Here is a 19661-nt window from a genome sequence, read left to right as displayed (position 1 = left end):
TTGCATTTGCTTTTGTTTTGTTGCATAGTTTTGCTTTATCATCCTTTTTGGTGATTCTTTGTAAGTGTTATGCAATAAAATTCTTCCTGCTTAAAAAAAAAAAAAAAAATTACTCTCCTATAGCCATCTGGCACGACCCTGTCACAAGGGTTATTGCTGAAGTACAGGATTGTAATTTTTCGTCCTTCATGTGGGCTCTTCAGTGCTCTGGCACATCTTCCTTTGACACAGTCCCTGGTGGCAGGCCAGCTGCACCACAACTGAGGCAAATGCTGTAAATCCCAACATTCATCCCACCAACTGCCTTCCACACCACACTCCTCCTAGGGTTCCAGACACTCTGCCTCACCCCACATGACCCCCTAACTGGTGCAGAACATTCCCCTGCTGATGACCCATCATCTTCCTGAGCAGGAGGGAAAGAGCAGCGGATTCACCACACTGGCCTCTGCTGGCTCCTCACCATTTAATGGCTTCATCATAGGATGATAAGGAGTCAGCTCTGATCCAAGCTTCATTTTCATCTGGCTTCTAGCCCTGGGATTTCCAACTTTAAGGCAGTCTGTCTAGTGGGCTACTGAGGAGCCAGGCAGGCATGCTGGCAGGAAACCAGGCAGGTTTCCCATGGAATCCTAGCAGGCAGGGCTTTGTCAGAACTTTGGCAAAATCAAACCCTTCTAAAAAATGACAGGTTTCAGAGTAACAGCCGTGTTAGTCTGTATTTGCAAAAAGAAAAGGAGTACTTGTGGCACCTTAGAGACTAACCAATTTATTTGAGCATAAGCTTTCGTGAGCGACAGCTCACTTCATCGGATGCATACTGTGGAAAGTACAGAAGATGTTTTTATACACACAAACCATGAAAAAATGGGTGATTATCACTACAAAAGGTTTTCTCTCCCCCACCCCACTCTCCTGCTGGTAATAGCTATGTAAAGTGATCACTCGCCTTACAATGGGTATGATAATCAAGGTGGGCCATTTCCAGCACAAATCCAGGGTTTAACAAGAATGTCTGGGGGGGGGGGTAGGAAAAAACAAGGGGAAATAGGCTTGAATAGAGACTGGGCGTGGCTAAGTCATTATGCAAGGTAACCTAAGTTAATTGTATCCAATTTGCAAATGAATTCCAATTCAGCAGTCTCTCGCTGGAGTCTGGATTTGAAGTTTTTCTGTTGTAATATCGCAACTTTCATGGCTGTAATCGCGTGACCAGAGAGATTGAAGTGTTCTCCGACTGGTTTATGAATGTTATAATTCTTGACATCTGATTTGTGTCCATTTATTCTTTTACGTAGAGACTGTCCAGTTTGACCAATGTACATGGCAGAGGGGCATTGCTGGCACATGATGGCATAGATCACATTGGTAGATGTGCAGGTGAACGAGCCTCTGATAGTGTGGCTGATGTTATTAGGCCCTGTGATGGTGTCCCCTGAATAGATATGTGGGCACAGTTGGCAACGGGCTTTGTTGCAAGGATAGGTTCCTGGGTTAGTGGTTCTGTTGTGTGGTATGTGGTTGCTGGTGAGTATTCGCTTCAGGTTGGGGGGCTGTCTGTAGGCAAGGACTGGCCTGTCTCCCAAGATTTGTGAGAGTGTTGGGTCATCCTTCAGGATAGGTTGTAGATAATGCGTTGGAGGGGTTTTAGTTGGGGGCTGAAGGTGACGGCTAGTGGCGTTCTGTTATTTTCTTTGTTAGGCCTGTCCTGTAGTAGGTGACTTCTGGGAACTCTTCTGGCTCTATCAATCTGTTTCTTCACTTCCGCAGGTGGGTATTGTAGTTGTAAGAATGCTTGATAGAGATCTTGTAGGTGTTTGTCTACAGCCAAGCTCTACAATACAACCGCATTTGCTCCAACCCCTCAGACAGAGACAATGGATCGTGTGGTGTGGTCAGGGTGAAAGCTGGAGGCATGTAGGAAGGAATAGCGGTCAGTAGGTTTCTGGTATAGGGTGGTGTTTATGTGACCATCGTTTATTAGCACTGTAATGTCCAGGAAGTGGATCTCTTGTGTGGACTGGACCAGGCTGAGGTTGATGGTGGGATGGAAATTGTTGAAATCATGGTGGAATTCCTCAAGGGCTTCTTTTCCATGGGTCCAGATGAGGAAGATGTCATCAATATAGCGCAAGTAGAGTAGGGGCGTTAGAACAACGCTTCCTCAGCTCTCATCCCCTAAGTCAGTCATAAAAATGTTGGCATACTGTGGGGCCATGAGGGTACCCGTAGCAGTGCCGCTGATCTGAAGGTATACATTATCCCCAAATGTAAAATAGTTATGGATAAGGACAAAGTCACAAAGTTCAGCCACCAGGTTAGCCGTGACATTATCGGGGATAGTGTTCTTGACGGCTTGTAGTCCATCTTTGGGTGGAATGTTGGTGTAGAGGGCTTCTACATCCATAGTGGCCCAGGATGGTGTTATCAGGAAGATCACCGATGGATTGTAGTTTCCTCAGGAAGTCAGTGGTGTCTCGAAGTTAGCTGGGAGTGCTTGTAGCATAGGGCCTGAGGAGGGAGTCTACATAGCCAGACAATCCTGCTGTCAGGGTGCCAATGCTTGAGATGATGGGGCGCCCAGGATTTCCAGGTTTATGGATCTTGGGTAGTAGATAGAATACCCCAGGTCAGGGTTCCAGGGGTGTGTCTGTGCGGATTTGATCTTGTGCTTTTTCAGGGAGTTTCTTGAGCAAATGCTGTAGTTTCTTTTGGTAGCTCTCAGTAGGATCAGAGGGTAATGGCTTGTAGAAAGTGATGTTGGAGAGCTGCTGAACAGCCTCTTGTTCATATTCCGACCTATTCATGATGACAACAGCACCTCCTTTGTCAGCCTTTTTGATTATGATGTCAGAGTTGTTTCTGAGGCTGTGGATGGCATTGTGTTCTGCACGGCTGAGAATATGGGGCAAGTGATGCTGTTTTTCCACAATTTCAGCCCGTGCACGTCGGCGGAAGCACTCTATGTAGAAGTCCAGTCTGTTGTTTTGACCTTCGGGAGGAGTCCACCTAGAATCCTTCTTTTTGTAGTGTTGGTAGGAAGGTCTCTGTGGATTAGTATGTTGTTCAGAGGTGTGTTGGAAATATTCCTTGAGTCGGAGACGTCGAAAATAGGATTCTAGGTCACCACAGAACTGTATCATGTTCGTGGGGGTGGAGGGGCAGAAGGAGAGGCCCTGAGATAGGACAGCTGCTTCTGCTGGGCTAAGAGTATAGTCGGATAGGTTAACAATATTGCTGGGTGGGTTGAGGGAACCATTGCTGTGGCCCCTTGTGGCATGTAGTAGTTTAGAAAGTTTAGTGTCCTTTTTCTTTTGTAGAGAAGCAAAGTAAATGTATTGTAAACCATTGTGAAAACCATTGTAAATGGCTTGTCTAGTTTTAGTAAAGTCCAGCCACGAGGAAGTTTGTGTGGAAGGTTGGTTTTTTATGAGAGTATCCATTTTTGAGAGCTCATTCTTTATCTTTCCCTGTTTGCTGTAGAGAATGTTGATCAGGTGGTTCCGCAGTTTCTTTGAGAGCATGTGGCACAAGCTGTCAGCATAGTCTGTGTGGTATGTAGATTGTAATGGATTTTTTACCTTCAGTCCTTTTGGTACGATGTCCATCTGTTTGCAAACCTGGATTTGTGCTGGAAATGGCCCACCTTGATCATCATACACATTGTAAGGAGAGTCATCACTTTACATAAGCTATTACCAGCAGGAGAGTGGGGTGGGGGGGGAGAAAACCTTTTGTAGTGATAATCACCCATTTTTTCATGGTTTGTGTGTATAAAAATGTCTTCTGTACTTTCCACAGTATGCATCCGATGAAGTGAGCTGTAGCTCACGAAAGCTTATGCTCAAATAAATTGGTTAGTCTCTAAGGTGCCACAAGTACTCCTTTTCTTTTTTCTAAAAAATGGTTTCAATTTCAATGAATCTGAAAAATCTGATGAAAAAAAAACTTGTTGGAAGTTTTCTGACCAGCTTTGGTTTACTGCCTAATTGTTTTGTTTAAGAAGTCATTTGAAAGTATTCCAAATACTGTTTGTCAAGGTTTGTGTATGTATTAAATGTTTGTTCACTAAGCAATTGTATGGAACTCTCTCCTTGAGGCTGACTGGCCATTGTTATTAACACGTACATTCAGGGTTTGGCATCCCATGGCTTTCAGATTTAACTCCATGTCATACTGTTCTCAAAAGACAGAACTCTAAGCTGGGCTTCAGCAGAGAGGTGAGCTGAAGGGGAAGAAAAAGGGGAGTGACAGAGGTATCGGAATCCCTCTTGTCTGTTACATCCTTGCAAGCTCGGTTGCCATCCAATTGGAAGGGCAGGCCAAATGGTTCCCGTTAGATCTGAGAAGGGATGACAAATGCACAGAGCAGAAGCAGAAAGGCTTTTGGTTGGAGCAATGGGTATAAGTTTGACCAAACTCCAATATAAGCCTGTAATCAATTTGCTAGTGAAAAACATGTTCAAGGAAAACAGAGAATGGGTGTTAATCTCTGTTTCAAAGCATAGTCTCCAGATATCTACAAGAATTTTTAGCAGGTCTTTAAACCAGCAGATTCTCTTTAGTGGCCTTGGAGTGCACAAGTTTCCTGCAGATTTTCCTACCCATCTGGACTGAGATAAAACATTGTCAAGCTGGTTAGCCACACCCCAAAATCTGACTCCCTGAAATGCAACCAACAAAACCTCCCCCAAAAATTGAGAGAATTTTGCAGAGTTATTGCCTGTGGTATATAGCAACAAAATCAGAACTAGCCTGGGCCGTAGACAACTGGGCATTTGCCTGGTCCCTAGAATGGCCAGTGCTGATCCCTGCTGAATAAATGTGATTCTAGGCCTTCCACACCAAAAGCACAGACCTGTGCCATTTTTGCTAAAGACAAACTCCTTTATCTCTACAAAGGATAGCAAGCTGCATAGCTGCTGGGGTCAGCCCCTAGACTAGGAAGCCAGCCTCACACACACTAGGCCAATGCATTATTACTACAAATATGACTTTACTACCAGTAAGTCCCTATATATTAGTTGTTCTAGTTAGTATAGTTAAAAATACAAACGTACGTCTATGTATACTTACACAACACAATTATACCCAACACCAAACACACCAATTCAATTCATAAAAATATTCTTCTCCACCACGAGAAACCCTACAGAACTCAGGTGTAACCTAATACACGCTGCAGCTCCCCTGCTTGTAAAATCTACATACTGAATAAACAAAATATAAACTCAACGGTATCTGGCTTCTTGTATTTATTACTGATGGAAAAATCGACTCAGGGAAAAGAATGCTCCTCCACACAAACACACATTTGCCAAAAGCTTAAAACAAACCAGAAACTGTTTTTCTTTGTCAAACCACTGAGTTACACAACCATTGAGTTAATTCTTTTCTAACTCCCCTTATTTTTAAATTCTTGTGCCTCTGTGCTTCTAGATTCCAGGTGGGAGAGGAAGCAGAAGTGTTAGAAGATGAAGATTTCTATCTAATCCACTGGTTTTAAACCCCAGGGGTCCACAGACTATGTCTAAGATTTCCAAAGGGGTCCGCACCTCCCTTTGAAATGTTTTAGGGGTCCGCAAATGAAAAAACGTTGAAAACTATTGATCTAATCAATTTCTACCACACCCTCACTATAGCAACCAAGCACTGAACAGATACATTACATCGGCATAGTGAAAACCCCTGTTCTCGTAGACACTCCAACTCAGTATTGATGACCCCACAAAGGCTCAGATAGGTAGTCATAATTTTTTGTTTTGGCCCATCCTGTTCTTTTGATGTTCCCTAATCGCTAATATTTAATTGCTAAAATGATTTAAGGCTCAGTTTTCAACCAATAATCAAAAGTCTTTAAAACCTCTAATTTCCAGATGTTATTCATAGGGGTCAGGTATTTTTTCTTGCCATGTAAATATGCGCTCACCATGAGCAATGATTTTTTCTGCCTGTATTGTTCAGCTGGCCCTGGCTACATTGTATTCGCCTCACAATAGTGCTCACTTCTCACTGTGAAACTAGCTGGGAGCAGCATAAACCTGACAGAAAAGCTGTGGGGATCATTGGATTGTGACATTTTCTGTGAACTGCACCTTTAAAATGTGGAAAAATCTGCGAGAGGCAACTGCCATTTTGAGGTCAGTTCAAATACAGCTTCTTACAGAGGAGATACACATACTTTGCTCTCTCCTGGAGACTTTGCTTTTGTTCTTTTACCTTAAGCTATTTTAAAAGTCACAAATACTGACTGGTTTCTCTTTGTGTATGGGAACACACTACAGTTCACACCATTTGTTTGTAGGATGGGGAAGGGAAGTATTTGACTTAAATTAGGACTGAACAGTGAATCTATGGGGGCAGGATGGTGAAAGCTGGTAAGGATTTGCCATTGAATGTTGGTTACAAATTAATAATGGAACTCTTAATGAGGACAGGTACACTTGACACTTGACTTGCATTTATTGTCACAAGTGCCAATTAAGATGTTAGCTGGGATTCAGGACATGGTGAGAGAGAACAATTGTCTTTTCAACAGGCTAAACAGCTGCTGTTCCAAAGACTGTATTTCAAAGTTCTCTCTGCTCTGTAAAGCTTCTGGAACTCAACTGGGGTCAGCGAGGTGGTGTCAGTGTGAAAATAATTCAAAATAACCCAGGAAGAGATAGCAAGCAGCACGTAACAGTCGAGTTAAGAAACTGAACCGTGCTGCTTCTGATTTATGGTGGTATGATACTGGCCAGAGCGCAGAGCATGCCTGCATTAATTCATACAGGCAACAATGAGTGGGAGGGAAGGAATCAGCTCTCAGGGGGAGAGGTGGCTGGACCTGAAACACAGCAGGAAGCTGGCGTGTGTGAGAGGACAATTTAGCCTAAAGACTTTGTTAGGCAACACAGGCTTTAGCTCAAGGGACTTCAGTGATGGCAACTGCTGTAGTATGACCTGAGGAGAGAGGCATCTCCTAAGTAAGCAAGTCCCCTAAGCCATTTAGGGTTTTATGGGTCAAACCCAACCATTTACATGAACAAAATTTGAAGATGTAGGATAAAATTACGAAAAAGGCAAATTTAGGCTAAATAAATCCCGAGTCAGATCCAGTGGCTAGATACTGTAATTAGGGCCCTAGACTAGACTGTTAAACTCTGAGATGGTTTGCCAAGAGAAGAGGTAGAAATTTCATCCTCAAGACATTTGTAACTAGACAAAGCACTAGAAAAAAAACTAGATAAACCACTGAATATTCTACAGGCTGATCAAATATACACCATACTAGGTTACTACAATAGTTACTCCAGACAGAGACAGTACATTAGCTGGTCTTTCCCTCTTTAACTAGTATGATTCTTAAATTCTGTGATACTTTAAATAATTGTTTCTATGCAGGCTAAGGAGCAGGGTTTGACAGAAGTGAGGGATGAGGAGTTCCCTCACTATATTTCCAGACTCTGCCAAGGACTTGGTAGAAAGAGGTTTAGACTGATGAAAGGAGACTTCTCCTGTGGTAAGAAGGACAGTGATTTTTCCTGCGCAGCTCTGGTGGGAGGAATTAAACTGACTGGGATAATGCAAAGAAATATCTTGATGCTAATTAATTACTTATGAAAAGAAGCTGTTTATGTTTGGCTCCGTACTTGACCCTCCTGGCCTTTAGTGTTTAGCCATTGGCTGTTTGGGAGCACTATCCCGAAAGCCCTCAAGGTATGAAAGAGACCATCTTGTTCAAGAGCATATGTTCAGAAATCAGGGCAATGTGGAGAGGAAACATGGATTCTTTCACCCCATGAGAACTGCAAGATTAGTTTTAGCGCTAATGGTGCATGGGCACCTGCAAAGGAAGAACAACCTTGGCAACAATTCTGAAGTGGAGAAGTGGGAGGTCAAGGGGAGTCCTCTGGTCCAGCTGCTACTGGAGACTCCAGATCCTGATCTGGAGACACAAGCAATCGTGAGGCTATCTGGCAAATGTGATGCCCACCCTTTATCTGATCCCATAAAGCGGGAGACCTCATATGAGGTTGGGGGCTCTCCATAGAATAATTTGAACTGTGGAGCCAAGCTTTGGGTAAATAGGGTATAAAATACTGAGAGGACGAAAATGTTGGCATTAGAAACCTGGATGTTTTCTAAAACTGTGCTTACTGGTGTTTCTTTTCTGAAAATCTCTCAATAGCTGGATGATGCCTTTCTGGACACCCCAGAGAACCAGGACGGCATTAGATCAATAGACACTAATGAAAAAGGACCAAGTTGTTTTTGCCCATTGCCTAGACAGGGTGTTACAGAGGTCACTGAGAGCAAAGGGGAGGCGGGGAAATCTCTCTCTCTAAGGAGGGTGCTAGCCATAGAGCTATCTGAATCTGAATCATGCAATAAGCATAAGAGTTAGGCAGTCTATCATGTGTGTTTCTTACCCTTTGTAAGGATATCCATGGTATTCTTAAGCATTCGGTCTTACAGAGAAGCTTTTTGACGACTGTGAGGGGTGTATTAGACATGGCAGGACAGCAGCATCATGACTGCAGTTTATATTCTCTGAAGTGCAGTTCACACAAACGCCAGTGTCTTTGTGCTGAACTGTGCCTGAAAAGCTTATTAAATGCTTGTGCCCCTTAGAGCCCCTCCCCCCATACTCTAGCTCACTACCCCAACAGGCTGTCATAGTCCATATCAAATGGTAAAGGTCATGTAAGGTACACTGGTGTCATGCAGGTCCTGAAAATCATTGTATGATGCATGTACGGGTTGTTTACAAAGAGTTACATATGTGGGCTGGAAATATGTTCTTAAAATGTGTTTGGGAGGCAGTGCATAAACCCAACCTGCCCGAGACAAAGGAATGTGGATTCACCTGTGTGACTGGCTTGATTACAGGCGGAGGACAATGAAAGTACAGTTACATAGAAGGTAAACAAAGCAGTTACCACAAATGTAGGTCTTGATGCTGAGCTCACTAGTAGAATTGGCAAAGCAGCCAGGAACTATGGTCCTTTGCAAGACAGAGTACGGAACAATAACAAATTGCCAACTAAGTTGAAAATCCATATTTATGAGACGTGTTATCCACTTTTCTACATGGCTCAGAAACATAGGCAGCTTACATCAAACATATCAAAAGACTAAACAGCTTTCACATTACAGATATAGGCATCAATATATATTGGCACATGAAGAGAAGGGAGTTACCTTACAAGTGGAGAACCAGGTGTTGAAGGTCAGTTCAGTCAGGGTAGATGTGGTCCACTCCCAATAAATCCAATAAGTGTGTCTACAGGTGTGGACCTGTGCAAGGAATGCAGCGGATGATGCCTGCACTCTTGTGGAGTGTGCCATTAACAGCAGGGCTGGAATTTTAGCTAGGTTGTAGCAGGTTCTGATGCAGGATGTGATCCATGTCGAAATACACTGGGTCAAGATGGGGAGCCCTTTAATCCTCTTGGCGATTACAAAAAAGAGCTGTGGTGACATACAAAACGGCCTAGTGCATTCAATATAGAAGGCTAGGGCATGCCTGATGTCAAGGGAATGGAGTGCTCGCTCTTTGTTGCTGGCATGAGGCTTAGGAAAGAATACCGGTAGAAATATGTCCTGATTCACATGAAAATGCAAGATTAGTTTAGGTAGGAACATTGGCTGTGGGCGTAGCTGTACCTTGTCTTTGTAAAAGACCATGTAGGGGGGCTCGGAAGTAAGTGCTCTGAGTTCAGAGACCCTTCTGGCCAAGCTTATGGCCTGCAGAAAAGCCATTTTCCAGGAGAGGTAGGATAAGGGGCAGGTCACCGGTAGCTCGAAAGGGGGGCCCATAAATCTGTAAAGAACCGGGTTAAGGTCCCACTGGGGAACAGGCTGCCTCACCTGGAGATAAAGCCTATCTAAACCCTTAAGGAACCGGTCCACCATGGGATTGCCAAAGACTGACCTGCCCCCCATGCCCAGGTGGAAGGTAAAGATGGCCACCAGGTGCACCTTATTAGAAGATATAACCAGCCCCGGTAGCTTCGGGTACAAGAGGTCGTCTAGCACAAGGGGAATAGAGACTTGTTGCTGTGGAAGTGGAGTGTTACCTTTCTGTCGGGACCAAATGCAGAAACGCTTCCACTTTGCCAGGTACGGGGTACGAGTTGAGGAACTGCCCTAACAGAGTCTGAACACTGGAGTTCAGTTGGGGCCGAAGAGCAGACTCCATTAAGAGGAGCTTGAGACAATAGTGTCTCTCTCTCTCAATTCTGGGCTTGAATCCTCTGCAAATGGTGCACTTAGGGTGACCAGATAGAAAGAGTGAAAAGGACAGGATGGGCTGGTAATAGGTGTCAATATAAGAAAAAGCCCCAAATATCAGGACTCTCCCTATAAAATCAGGACATCTGGTCACCCTAGATGCACTTGTCTTGCAAATGGCCCTCTCCTAAGCACTTCAGACAAGCAGCATGCGGATCCCCTTTGGGTATAGGTTTACTGCACCTCTCGCACGGCTTGAATCCCTGGGGCTGCGGCATGCCCCGGTGCCTGGGGAAAATATTGAGGGGGAACCCCCCCAACTTAAACATACTAACTAATAAAACTGACTAACAATCTAGTGAAAAGTAACAACTATATACACAGAAAAATGCTAGAAAACACTTGCAAAGCAAGAGACCAGTTGCTCCGATGACCATCACTGGTGGTAAGGAGGAAATGGGCAGGCAGCGGGTTGGCAGGGACCTATATACACCGCCATAAAGGTGCCAGTCCCGGGGGCTCCACAGCCGACGTGACGGGTACTGCTAGGGTAAAACCTTCTGATGATCATGCACGCAACGCACGCACACACCGATCCTGAAGGTTTAGGGCCACTTTGTATTATTTAGAAGTTTTGCTTTGTTAACTTGGACCAGACTGAGTCGTTTATGCAGGCTCTGAAGGCTATTCATAGGAGGTACAACCAGTGCTGGGCGGTGTAAAAGCCTGGGTAGAACCAGATGATTTTATACAGCTGAGTTTGAACAGGGGCAGATCAAGCAATCCTATTTTCAGTGGTTGTCTATACAGCATGCGACAGTGAGCCTCTCTACCCCGCTCAACAGACTTTGGCTTTTGCTAGGACTCTACAAATAAGGGTGTAGCTTGAATCCTGGTTTCTTACTCCAGTTTCTGGCCCTGACTCTGGCTCCAACATCTAGGCCTGGCTGTCCACATCCCAGACATGACATTTTCACCATGGCCTACATGTGTCTACAGCTGCATGACCTGTGAGACAAGTTGCAGAAGCTCTGCCTGTAGCATGCCACAGGCTCTGCGATAGCCGAGAGGCATGAGCGGGAGCAGAACCTGCCTCCAGGTTATTAGTTAGGGGAGCTCACAAAGGAGGTTCCACCAGATCGGCGCACCATGGTGTTTGTGTCAGCAGGGCTAAAGACCTCTAGGTAAAAGTTGCCAGGGAGAAAAGCCTCTATGAAAATTAAAGGGGATGAACTGAACGTGTGGACCCATGAAAAGATTAACTTTGTATGTTTGAAAGATCTAGTCCAGGGGCAGGCAAACTTTTTGGCCCAAGGGCCACATCTGGGCATGGAAATTGTATGGTGGGCCATGAATGTTCACAAAATTCGGGTTGGGGGGCAGGAGGGGATGAGGGCTCTGGCTGGGGGTGCGGGCTCTGGGGTGGGACTAGAATGAGGAGTTCAGGGTGTGGGGTGCAGGGGTTGGGGTAGGGGGGCGGGAGAGGGATCAGGACTGGAGGTCAGGGGTGCAGGCTCCGGGTGGTGCTTACCTCAAGCAGCTCCTGGAACATCCCCCCTCTGGCTCCTATGTGGAGGTTCGGCTAGGCGGCTCTGCGCGCTGCCCCATCCTCAGTCGCCACTCCTGCAGCTCCCATTAGACGCAGTTCCCAACCAATGGGAGCTCCGGGGGTGGTGCTTGGGGCGGGGGCAGTGCACGGAGCCCCCTCTCTGCCCCTAAACATAGGAGCCAGAGGAGGGACATGCTGCTGCTGCTGCTTCTTCTGGGAGCCTCAGCATACGCGTGTAGAGCAGCCTCCGACCCCGGTCCCCGGCTGGAGCAGGGCAAGCCCCAGACCCTGCTCCCCAGCAGGAGCTCAAGGGCTGGGTTAAACCAGCGGGAGGGCTGTAGTTTGCCCACCCCTGATCTAGTCCCTCTTGCTTGGACCCCACACAGGCCACTCCTAGAGAGATAGTAATGCAACAACAATCTATTGTCTAGAACAAAAGGCCGTGGTTGATACAAATAAAAACACTTTAAAAAAATCCCAGAAAAAGTCAATTACGACAAGAGAGTCACCACTGAGGGTTGTACTCTACAGGATTTTAAAAGGGACAGCTGTTGGAAACACCCTTTTCCAGTTATTCTTATGGGGCCCAGTAACCATGGGAGGAAAGTTTTTTTATAAAGACTTACTGAAAAATTCCAGTTGAATGTATTCAGTTGGGCCTGAGAAGGACAGCTATCAGCTGCCTTTGTATAAAGAATTTCTTTGTAAGTATTCTTTTACCAACTGTGTGGAGGGTTTACCTGGTACTTTAATGATGATCAGCTGTTTCACTGTGAGCTGGGAAGTTAACAGGTGAGCCAGCCTTCTGATCACTTAGGCACCAATTATATTCCCTGGAGAAGGCTGACTAGGGACTGTGTAGCTAATTAGCTGATCATTCTGGGGGTGGATGAACGAATTAGCCATCAGCTGATGGCTATAAAAGAAGAAACTAGGTGATCATGGCTTAGACTAGATCAGCAGTTCTCCAACTGTGGGTCGGGACCTCAGAGTAGGTCATGACCCCATTTTAATGGGGTTGCCAGGGCTGGCCTTAGTCTTGCTGGGGCTCAGGGCTGAAACCTGAGTCCCAGGGCCAAAGCCCTAGGGCATCAGCTCTGAGTGGCAGGGCTCAGGTTACAGGCCCTCTGTTTGGCACTGAACCCCTTGGGCTTCGGCTTCCCTGCCCAGGCTGGTATGGCTTTGGCTTTGCTGCCCTGCCTGCCCAGTGTGGCAGGACTCAAGCTTTGGACCTCCCCTCCTGGGGTCATGTAGTAATTTTTGTTGTCAGAAGGGGGACATGGTGCAATGAAGTTTGAGAACCCCTGTACTAGATGAGCGTGATAGACTTCAAAGTCAGAAGAGGCCATGAGGTGCGGGTGGAGAGGAGTGGGTTAGCTGAGCCCAGTATACTTTGAGATCCCAAGGGAGAAAGAGCTCTGTTCCTCTGTGGCCCTGTGGGAAAGGGCAAGAAACCACTGAAATACTTTGCTGTACAGGACTGTACTGGGGTTCATGAAAATAATATAAATAAATGATGTGGAGGTAATGTGGCCTCCCTAGGGATATTTCTTGGCCCCAGAGCATGGGGACAGTCCATTACACTGACCAGCAAACTCAAGAAGATTATTGTGGTTGATCTGATGGACTTTGCTTGTGACAGTAATGAAGTTGAGGAAAGCCTCCACTAAGTATGTGTCACAGTTTACGGCTCCTGCACCTCTACTTCCTTTCTATACTTACCTATACTTTCTAAGCAAGCAGAATTTATTCTTAAGGTGAAAGCATTACAGAGAAAACAGCAAAAAAAGTACAAGAACTGGAACACAATAAACTTGCTAGAGAACACCCCCTCTAACAGCCAGGAGCAGTCCCTCACAGGGTTTTCCTTGGGTTTCGAGTTCATCATACCCTTTGCTCAGAATGAGAAAACAGTCTCATAGGGCTTCCGCAGGCAGAAGTCCTTCCAACCCTTCTCTAAGCTTGGGGCCCGCTGTGAACTGGAGGTCTGATCCATTTGCTGGACCAGAAAAAAAAGCCAGGAGTCAGTTTAAACTCAGGTTATTTATCCCAGCATCCTCTCTTTGCTCGTCTGCTCATCTCTGGAAACGCCAGTTTCAACTTTTGAAGGGAACATGAGTAGGTAATCAGCCAGACGGAGGGTTTCCTCCCCAGGGCTGAGCATCAAACAGCTGATAACCAGAGGAAAGACATTAGCATACCCTCTCCGCCTAGCAAATTTACATACAATCACACAGTAACACAAACAATTGCATTTTTAATACAATGGACCCTAAAAGTATTAAAGTGAATTCAATATGGTTTAACTTAATTCAGTAAGGTTTATTCTGGATATTGCATACCTGTCAAAATCTGCATCACCAGAGCTGGAGTTGAATGTATATCGTTCAGACTGTATTCTGTCAGGGAAAAACAAGCCACACAATTGACCTAAAAACAAAAGTACACGGTTCTTTTAAAAAACCCTAGAGGTAAGTTACAGATCACAACCCTGGCACAGGTTGCAGAGGAACAGCCGTGTTAGTCTGTATTCGCAAAAAGAAAAGGAGTACTTGTGGCACCTTAGAGACTAACCAATTTATTTGAGCATGAGCTTTCGTGAGCCACAGCTCACTTCATCAGATGTGTACCGTGGAAACTGCAGCAGACTTTATATACACACAGAGAATATGAAACAATACCTCCTCCCACCCCACTGTCCTGCTGGTAATAGCTTATCTAAAGTGATCAACAGGTGGGCCATTTCCAGCACAAATCCAGGTTTTCTCACCCTCCACCCCCCCACACAAATTCACTCTCCTGCTGGTGCTAGCCCATCCAAAGTGACAACTCTTTACATAATCAAGTCGGGCTATTTCCTGCATAGATCCAGGTTTTCTCACTTCCCCCCCACCCCCATACACACACAAACTCACTCTCCTGCTGGTAATAGCTCATCTAAACTGACCACTCTCCAAGTTTAAATCCAAGTTAAACCAGAATATCTGGGGGGGGGGGGGGTAGGAAAAAACAAGAGGAAACAGGCTACCTTGCATAATGACTTAGCCACTCCCAGTCTCTATTTAAGCCTAAATTAATAGTATCCAATTTGCAAATGAATTCCAATTCAGCAGTTTCTCGCTGGAGTCTGGATTTGAAGTTTTTTTGTTTTAAGATAGCGACCTTCATGTCTGTGATTGCGTGACCAGAGAGATTGAAGTGTTCTCCGACTGGTTTATGAATGTTATAATTCTTGACATCTGATTTGTGTCCATTTATTCTTTTACGTAGAGACTGTCCAGTTTGACCAATGTACATGGCAGAGGGGCATTGCTGGCACATGATGGCATATATCACATTGGTGGATGTGCAGGTGAACGAGCCTCTGATAGTGTGGCTGATGTTATTAGGCCCTGTGATGGTGTCCCCTGAATAGATATGTGGGCACAATTGGCAACGGGCTTTGTTGCAAGGATAAGTTCCTGGGTTAGTGGTTCTGTTGTGTGGTATGTGGTTGTTGGTGAGTATTTGCTTCAGGTTGCATGATTTCAACAATTTCCATCCCACCACCAACCTCAGCCTGGTCCAGTCCACACAAGAGATCCACTTCCTGGACACTACAGTGCTAATAAACAATGGCCACATAAACACCACCCTATACCGGAAACCTACTGACCGCTATTCCTACCTGCATACCTCCAGCTTTCACCCTGACCACACCACACGATCCATCGTCTACAGCCAAGCTCTGCGATACAACCGCATTTGCTCCAACCCCTCAGACAGAGACAAACACCTACAAGATCTCTGTCAAGCTTTCTTACAACTACAATACCCACCTGCGGAAGTAAAGAAACAGATTGATAGAGCCAGAAGAGTTCCCAGAAGTTACCTACTACAGGACAGGCCTAACAAAGAAAATAACAGAACGCCACTAGCCGTCACCTTCAGCCCCCAACTAAAACCCCTCCAACGCATTATTAAGGATCTACAACCTATCCTAAAGGATGACCCAACACTCTCACAAGTCTTGGGAGACAGGCCAGTCCTTGCCTACAGACAGCCCCGCAACCTGAAGCAAATACTCACCAACAACCACATACCACACAACAGAACCACTAACCCAGGAACTTATCCTTGCAACAAAGCCCGTTGCCAATTGTGCCCACATATCTATTCAGGGGACACCATCACAGGGCCTAATAACATCAGCCACACTATCAGAGGCTCGTTCACCTGCACATCCACCAATGTGATATATGCCATCATGTGCCAGCAATGCCCCTCTGCCATGTACATTGGTCAAACTGGACAGTCTCTACGTAAAAGAATAAATGGACACAAATCAGATGTCAAGAATTATAACATTCATAAACCAGTCGGAGAACACTTCAATCTCTCTGGTCACGCAATCACAGACATGAAGGTCGCTATCTTAAAACAAAAAAACTTCAAATCCAGACTCCAGCGAGAAACTGCTGAATTGGAATTCATTTGCAAATTGGATACTATTAATTTAGGCTTAAATAGAGACTGGGAGTGGCTAAGTCATTATGCAAGGTAGCCTGTTTCCTCTTGTTTTTTCCTACCCCCCCCCCCCCCAGATATTCTGGTTTAACTTGGATTTAAACTTGGAGAGTGGTCAGTTTGGATGAGCTATTACCAGCAGGAGAGTGAGTTTGTGTGTGTATGGGGGTGGGGGGGAAGTGAGAAAACCTGGATCTATGCAGGAAATAGCCCGACTTGATTATGTAAAGAGTTGTCACTTTGGATGGGCTAGCACCAGCAGGAGAGTGAATTTGTGTGGGGGGGTGGAGGGTGAGAAAACCTGGATTTGTGCTGGAAATGGCCCACCTGTTGATCACTTTAGATAAGCTATTACCAGCAGGACAGTGGGGTGGGAGGAGGTATTGTTTCATATTCTCTGTGTGTATATAAAGTCTGCTGCAGTTTCCACGGTACACATCTGATGAAGTGAGCTGTGGCTCACGAAAGCTCATGCTCAAATAAATTGGTTAGTCTCTAAGGTGCCACAAGTACTCCTTTTCTTTTTGCGAACCCTGGCACAGTAAATGTATCCTGGTAAGGCCCAAGTCCTTCTAAAAGCTCAGGGTGCCAGCAAAAAATACAGATACCTTGTGGTAGATTTAAATGCTTCTATGCAAGAGGTTTACAGATGAAGAACAGGGCTTTTCCCTCCAGCATTCTACAGTTGGGGGAGAGGGGGAAACAACAGGGTATAAAAAAAAAGAGAGAGAGAGAGAGATGATTTAATCGGCAAGCCTCCTTTTAATAGCCAACCAAAAATATGTCTAGCTGTGTGAAAAGAAACCTGAGCCTTCTAAATCTACTTATGAAATCATCCTCACAGCAGAAGAAGGCTATCCTGTATTCAGCCTTTGAAGATTTACTACCAGTCATCTCAGAAACAGTACCGACTACTTTAAAAGGAAACATCCCTTTGACACAGAACTACGGGCAAGTACTCAAAAAAAAAGAAAGAAATTTATAAAAACCCTCTGTAATAAAATGGTCTCTCAAAAGAAAGAGACATCTGGTGAAACAGTCTGGGGCGGGGAGGGTTATCGGTCAGTCCTCTTAAGTTTTGTTATCCAATAATGGGGCTTTTAGACTAATTGATAATGGAGTATGCAGAAAAAAAAAGTGTACCAGATGTCTGACCACCAGCTGGAGCAGTAAATGGCTCCCCCTCCAATGGAGAAAAATATCAGAACTATAGCAACTTACTTACTGGATGCTGAAAAGAAGAATATTCTCCAAAGGACTGATTTAATCAACAGTGAAAAGGCTAAATTTTACGCTGCTGTGCTTGAAAGGTATTTAACGTATGTAATCCAGTGTGATGTGAATAAAGGGAAAATAAGTCTGTTTCTTCCAGAACAGGAACAGAGTATGACTACCAAACCCCAAGAAACACTCAAATTCTGACACTGTTGCTCAGGAGGTGTTGAACCCTGTAAATGGATGTTATAAGAAAAATGCTGAAGTATGGTTAAATATACTGGGCCATTATAAAAGCATTACTCAGAATGAGAAAGGAACTTTTGTGTACAAAGGATCCGTTGTTGTTAATGGTTCTAACATGCTAGATTTAATCAGGGGTGTCACACAGGCTCATTCCCTTCCTAACAAGGGCATACCTAAAAGGCTGGGATATTTTTATGAAAGCCATGGCTGAACTGAACACACTATCTTCTCTCATGGGCAGCACTACTAACAGAGATCCTTTGGGATGCCCGCAATCTTCTACCGCAGGGCTGGATCAAGAAACACCACTGTCATCACCTCTTTTACCTCCTAAAAAGGGGAAATTAGCTAAAAACAACTTGGCCGAGGGTGTAATCTTCTTCATGTTTGAAGAACATAATTTTAACAGATGTTACTGGTTTTGCTTTAAACATTTTTGAAAAGTACAGAAAACAATGTTCCAGTGTTTGGTTTCTTTGAGCTGCTCCATGTAAAAACCAAAAACCACCAGTCACTTGTCTGTAAACTCAGTAGGAGCTACTTTATTGAGAAAAGCGGTCATGAAAATCATTGCAAGAAACACTTGTCTGGGCTTGCTGAAACATTTTGAGGGGATTTAGACATGCCTGAGATTTTATGGGTTTTTATTTTATTATTTGCATTGTATTTATTTTTACAAGACTCACCACACCTTCTGGTCATTTCGTACTAAATCTCTGGAATACATTTTTTCAATCTGTTCAAAAGCTAAACCCTTGCTATGATGGGGTAAGAACCACACAGTGATTGCTGCCATCAACAGAGAGAGGGGCTTGAAATTGTCCGGTGTGAACTCCTGCTGAGATAGCGCTTTCTTTGTCAGCATCCAAACAACATCTGAGCTAAATTATTGTGTAGTTCTTACGGGGGTGGTGAAGGAATCTGTGTTTCCCTTCCATGTTTGCCTGATTTCTAAAGATGTGCTCTTTAACAAGATGGTCTCTTTCTTACCTCAAGGGCTTGAGGGCTTCCGGGGTGATGCTATCAAACAGCCAATGACTAAGCACTGGAAGCCAGATTTCTGGCCCAGATACATTCTCTGGGGTTTGAAGGTCCTAGTCACACAAGGCCACCTTGATTGGCTCATGCTTTTCATCGGGCCTATGAGGAGACCTAGACTGAGAACAGCTGGTGTAGGGAAGCATAAGCAGGTCTCCGAAGGGACCCAGGGGTTGTCTAACCCCCACTAGTAAAAAAAACACACCTGTGTTGCATACCCTCTGTGGCAGGGTCTCAGGATACAGCCCTGGGTGTGATCTCCAGTCCAGCATTTTCTTTCCTGGGAGAATTGTGAAAACTGGCTGACAGCTTTACAGCAAGCAGTAAATAAAGCAGCAACAAACTGAATCCACTTTAGGCCAGTGTAAAGATTCTGGTTATCAACCCCAACCCATAAATCCACACAAGAAACCTCCAGCCATTTCACTAGGGATGGGGCAAACCTCAACCCTTTGGAATGCTTCTCCGAATCAGTCTGGACTGGGCGCTGCCTACGAACTGACTCCCTGTGGGATTTCCCACACTGGCTTGAAACCCCAGCAACAGTAAAGCGAATGATTATGTTGGCACTCTCTCTAGGTTATTTTGGGGCTAGAAGGTTTCATTTGGAGGGTGGTCCAAACATTTTAGTTTTTGAAAGCTAAAATGACTGGTAGAAGTCAAAAAAAAAAAGCTTTGAAAACACCCTACAAAAAAAACCACCCGGCAGTAAACAAAACTCTTATGGGACTTTGTTTGCCGTGTTGGTCCCAGGACGCTAGAGACAAAGTGGATGAAGTGGTATCTTTTATTGGACCACCTTTTGTGGAGCTCAAAAGCGTGTTTATTTCACGAACAGAAGCTGGTCCAATAAAAGAGATTCCCTCACCCACCTTGTCTCGATATTTTG

General features: G+C 44.8%; 1 long non-coding RNA gene across 1 annotated transcript in view; it reads right to left on the bottom strand.

Moving 5' to 3' along the window:
* Window positions 1-16974, bottom strand: part of LOC125622442 (uncharacterized) — a 122564-nt gene extending 105590 nt beyond the window's left edge. Inside the window, exons 1-2 of the long non-coding RNA XR_007352730.2 lie at window positions 16882-16974; window positions 14110-14197 (exon numbers count right to left, since the gene is read on the bottom strand). This is a non-coding gene — a long non-coding RNA (uncharacterized LOC125622442). The remainder of the gene's footprint in view (window positions 1-14109; window positions 14198-16881) is intronic.
* Window positions 16975-19661: the final 2687 nt, after the last annotated feature.

This window comes from Caretta caretta, chromosome 13 (genome assembly GCF_965140235.1).
Source record: "Caretta caretta isolate rCarCar2 chromosome 13, rCarCar1.hap1, whole genome shotgun sequence".
NCBI lineage: Eukaryota > Metazoa > Chordata > Testudines > Cheloniidae > Caretta > Caretta caretta.
The sequence above is the reverse complement of the archived record's forward strand: the minus strand, read 5'-3'. Positions and strand labels throughout refer to the sequence as shown.